Raw genomic sequence first — 5845 nt, 5'->3', positions numbered from 1 at the left:
CATTTATTGGAAGTTAGCCACAAATACACAGAACTGGAAGTGAGGTTAAGAAATGTGGTCCCTTGTGTCACACTAAAACTTGGAAATACTCTCTTAAAGAAGGAAGAAGAGAATGGATGCTGGGGACCAGAATACAGACTAGGAAGAGGCAAGTAAGTTGCCCTAGGTGCAAAATGTAAAGAGACACTCAGTGTTGTGCAGATGCATGTGTTCCTTAAATTTTGTACCTAGTACTGACCATGCTGGGGATAATTAGTAGTCTCTGTCACACCTAGTGAAATTATATAGGAGCATAGGACACCTTAATTTACAGTCCTACCAAGAGTACACACATTGGGCAGGAAATATTTACCTAAAAGAAAGTAGAATATTATTGGTGAAAGTAGAACAAATATACAGTAGCTGACCGGAAAAAGATAAATGTTCCTTACAAACATGAAGATGGCTACAATATATTGCAAAATTCTCACAGCTTTTCGTACCCCTATATCCTCATTCTTTTTCATGTAAATTTGCAACTCCCTCCAGTAAGAGGTGGAATCTATTTTAACCTCTCCTTGAATTAAGATTGTATTTATGATAAGTTTTAAACAGAATGCAAGGAAAGTGAGGGTGTGCTAGCCAGTTCTGAGCCTAGGCCTCAAGAGCATTTGCTCATGTCTGTGCTGGCTGTGGGAATCCTCTCTAGGTGCCATGTAAACAAATGGGCTAGCCTGCTACAAAGTGAACGACCCCATGGACCAGAGGCTAGTTTGCTCATGTGATATGAGAGATGTCAGCAAAGCTGTTTGCCCAACAGCTTTCATGAGGGTAGACTCATGAATGTGTCCAGCTAAAATCAGTTCAATCTGGCCTGAGCCAAAGAATGACCCAGCTAGGGGTGTCTGGCTGGCTCAGTTGGTAGAGGATGCAAATCTTGATCTTGGGCTTGTGGGTTTGTGTTCCACGTTGGGAGAGGAGAGATTACTTAAAAATAAAATCTTAAAAAAAAAAAAAATGACCTAGCTGATCAATAGACTTGTGTTAAATGGTTGTTTCACCAATAAATTTTGGGGTAGTGTATTAGGCAGCAATAGTTAATTAACACAGAGTCATTCATTGCTATATTATCCTAACAAGAAAGTAGAAGCAACCTAAATAGTGGTAATAAATTGTTTAAATAAATTACCCCACATTTCCTTGTAGGAATATTTTATAACCTAACCCTAAAGCTATTCTCATGAAGTTACCCTGTAATCATGCTGACCGTGATCAGGACAAAAAGGGGTAGTTGTTTTCCTTCTCCACTTTCTTCACACAATCTCAGATTCCCTTTTCATGAGCTTTTATGAATTCCCAGGGTAGATTTTGTTCTTCCTGAGCTGGCAGGGTAGCTTTTCCTAATTTATCCTTTTATTGAGATGAAGCCTCAGCTTTGGACAGGAATTGCAGCACCTACCTAAAATCTTGTCTTATGATCCTACCTAAGTGTTAAAACTCAAGCCCCTTCATTACTGAATCCAGCAAAACTTTCAGAACAGCAGTTTCAAAAATTCATGTGTTTATTCCTCTGGTTTGCAATTTCTTCTGTAATTTTTGATCCTTGGAGGTTTTTTTCTTCTGAGCTCATCTGTGTATTAAAAGGGCATTTATTATATTTATCCAGGTTGTCTTAATTTTTGTAATGTGAAGGTTCTGTGGTTATAGTGTGACATGTTAGTGGATATGGAAATTTCACTCCATAATCTTTACTCATTGACTTAATAGTTCTGTTAAGTACCTGACACATGGTAGTCTCTGCAGTAGGTGGGAGATTAAGTTCTCTCTGCTCTCTAAGAGCTTATGGTATAAATGTCTGGCCTTCCTTTTCTAGCCTGATCTACTAAATATCTCCATACTAAGGGGGTCCTAGACTATTTACTGCTCCAAAAATGCCATGCGTAGGAGATTGTTCTACTTTTCATGCTGAACCCTCTGCCTACGATGTCTTTTCTCTTTTCCAACTCTTGATATCTTACATATCTTTTATTTATGGAGTTTTTTTATGTACAATGTACCAGTCACTCAGTAGGGTTCCAGAGATGTAAAGATGAAATAAAACTGCTTTCAATAAATTTACAGCTACTCAAGCCCCGGTAATGCCACATTTCTACCTAACGTTTCTTAATTCCCCAGCCAGGATTCAAACATTTTTTATCTACATTTTTATAGCATGTTTTTTATGTCTTTATTTTGCACTTAACTCATTCTGCACTCCATTGTTACTTCTTTTATGTAGAACAATATTGGAAAAATCTTACTTGCTTTAACGGGTCATGTGAGTCCCCCTATAATAAGATACCCACTAGATGGCTGAATGCTTTGCAAATCTCATCTGAGATGGCATCTCCCTGACCTGTGGGTCCCCTGAGATTTACTATTGAGCTTGCCTTGAGGATTCTAAATTGCTGTGCATAAGAAAAGCATGTTAATTAGGATTTAGAAATTGCGTGGGGAACAGGACAAAAGAGTTTGATTTTGGACTGGCCTAGTGGAGATTAGGAAACAAATGTTTAATACAAAAACCAAGTGTGTCTTTTATGGTCCTACCTCCTCCAACCATACTAGATTGAAACCTCCTTGAAGGTAGGAACCCACTCATATTCATCTTTGTATCTCTTGAGTATCTTGTATTATGTCTTCTCTATATATTTCTTGAACTCAAAAAAGAAGACGAACAAGAGAATCATATCATACAACTAGGGCCAGAATTACACAAGTTTCAGGGTCTTACCAATAATTGAATCTAACTCCCTCATTTTACACATGAAGAAATGGAGAGCAAAGTGAGTAAATAATATGCACAAAGTCATCAGACTTGGTAATAACAAAAAATAACAGAATATTTATCTGATGTCTCTTTTCTTAAAAGTATGTATAGTCTCTTAAAAGAAGATTTGGTGGGACACCTGCTTGCTCAGTAAGTGGAGCATGCAACTCTTGATCTCAGGGTTGTGAGTTCGAGCTCCATGTTGGGCATAGAGGTTACTTAAAAAATTTAAAAATACAAATTTAAAAAAATTTGGTAAAAGCATATAACATAAAATTTACTATCTTAACCATTTTTAAGTGTACAGTTACATAACATTATGTACATTCACATTGTTCTGCACCCTGTCTCTAAAACTCTTTTTATCTTGCAGAACTGAAATTCTATACCCTATTCACCTCTCCCCTTGTAGCCTCTGGCAGTCATCATTTTAGTTCTGTCTCTATGTATTTGACTACTCTGGGTACCTCAGATAAATGGAATCATATAGTATTTGTCTTTTTGTGACTGGCTTATTTCACTTAATATAATGTCCTTAGGATTCATCAATGTTGTAGCAGGATTTCTTTGTTTATTTTGTGTATTCATTCATCCACTGATGGACACTTGGGTTAGTTCCACTTTTTGCCTATTATGAATAATACTTTGACCATGGGTGTACAAATATCTATCTATTCAAGATCTTACTTTCCATTATTTTGGGCATATATAAAGAAGTGGAATTGTTGGATCATATGGTAATTCTATCTTTAATTTTGGGAGAATCCACTATGTTGTTTTCCGTAGGAGCTGTACCATTTAACCACCAGCTATGCACATGGGTTCCAGTTTTCCACATCCTCATGGGCACGTGTATTTCTTTTTGTTGCTGTTTTTCTGATGGTGACCATCCTAATGGGCATGAGGTAGTATCTCATTGTGGTTTTGATTTGCATTTCTTTAATGATTAGTGATGTTGAGTATATTTTCATGTGGTAATTGACCATTTGAATATCTTCTTTGGGAAATGTCTATTCTAGTCCTTTATCCATGTAAAAAAATTTTTTTCTGTTGAGTTTTAGGAATTCTCTATGTATTGTGACTATTGATCTTTCACCAGGTAATGTGACTTCCAAATATTTTGGGAGATTGCTTTTTTTACTCTGTTGATAGTATCCTTCGATGCTCAAGAGTTTTTGGTTTTGATGAAGTCTAATTTGTCTATTTTTTCTACTGTTGCCTGTGTTTTTGGTGTCATATCCAAGAAATCATTACCAAATCTAATGTCATCAAGCTTTCCCCCTAAATTTTCTTCTAAGAATTTATAGTTTTAGCCCTTATTTTTAGGTCTTTGATACATTTTTAACTAATTTTTGTATACACTGTTAAGTAAGGGTCCAATTTCATTCTTTTGCATATGGATATCCAGTTTTTCCAATACTACATGTTGAAGAGACTATGCTGTCACCATTGCATGATCTTGGCATACTTGCTGAAAATCATTTGAACATATATATGAGGGTTTATATTCAGTATTTTCATTCAGTCCCATAGGTCTATATATCTGTCTTTATTCCAACACCACACTTTTGATCACTGTAGCTTTGCAGTAAGTTTTGAAATCAGAAAGTGTGAGTCTTCCAACTTGTTCTTATTTATCAAAATTGTTTTGACTATCTGGGGTCCCTTGAGATTCCATCTGAGTTTTAGGATGGCTTTTTCTATTTCTGCAAAGAATGTCCTTGGGATTTTGATAGAGATCGCAATGAAGCTATATATCAGTTTGGGTGATATCAACATCTTAACAATATTAAGTCCTCCAATCCATGAAAATGGGATATCTTTCCATTTCTATCTTTAATTTCTTTCAGCAGTTTTGTGGTTTTCACTATACAAGTTTTTCACCTCCATGGTTAACTTTTAAGTATTCTTTTTTTTTTTTAAGATTTTATTTTTAAATAATCTCTACACCCAATATAGGGCTCAAACTCAACAACCCCGAGATCAAGAATTGCATGCTCCACCAATTGAGCCAGCCAGGTGCCTCTTAAATATTCCTTTTTATATTATTGTAAATGAAATTGTTTTCTCAATTTCTTTTTCAATTCTTCATTTTTAATAGAAATGCAACTGATTTTTACATGTTGATTTTGTATCCTACATTTTGTTAAATTTGTTTATTAGTTCTAACAGGTTTTGTGTGGAATCTGTAGGGTTATCTACATATAAGATCATGTCATCTACAAACATAATTTTATTTCTTTCCAGTTTGAATGAATTTATTTCTTTTTCTTGCCTAATTGCTCTACCTAGAACTTCCAGTACTATGTTGAATACAAGTGGTAAAAGTGGGCATCCTTGTTTTATTCCTGCTCTTAGAGGAAAAGCTTTCAGTCTTTTACCACTGAGTATGATAATAACTATGGGTTTTTAATATATGGCTTTTATGCTGAGGTAGTCTCCTACTATTTCTAGTTTGTTGGGTGTTTTTATCATGAAAGAGTATTGAATTTTGTCAATGCTTTTTCCGCATCAATTGAGATGATCATGTGTTTTTCCTTTGTTTTGTTAATGTGGTATATTACATTGATCAATTTCCATATGTTGAATCAGCCTTGCATTCTAGGAATAAGTCCCACTTGGTCATGGTGTGTAATCCTTTTCATATGCTGCTGAATTATGTTTGCTTATATTTTGTTGAGGATTTTTGCATCAATTTTCCTAAGGGATATTGGTATGTAGTTTTTTTCTTATAAGATCTTTGACTTTAGTATCAGGGCCATTCTGGCCTCATGGAAGGAGTTAGGAAGTATTTCCTCTACTTCAATTGTCTTGAAGTTTGAAAAAGATTGGATGTTATTTCTTCATTAAAAAAATTTTTTTTAAGGTTTTTATTTTATTTTTGAGAGAGAGACAGAGTGCAAGCAGGGAAGGGGCAGAGAGAGAGGGAGACACAGAATCTGAAGCAGGCTCAACGCTCTGAGCTGTCAGCACAGAGCCTGATGTGGGGCTTGAACTCACTGACTGTGATATCATGACCTCAGCCAAAGTCGGATGCTTAACCGACTGAGCCACCCA

This window comes from Panthera uncia, chromosome B1 (genome assembly GCF_023721935.1).
Source record: "Panthera uncia isolate 11264 chromosome B1, Puncia_PCG_1.0, whole genome shotgun sequence".
In the NCBI taxonomy this organism is placed as follows: domain Eukaryota; kingdom Metazoa; phylum Chordata; class Mammalia; order Carnivora; family Felidae; genus Panthera; species Panthera uncia.
The sequence above is the reverse complement of the archived record's forward strand: the minus strand, read 5'-3'. Positions refer to the sequence as shown.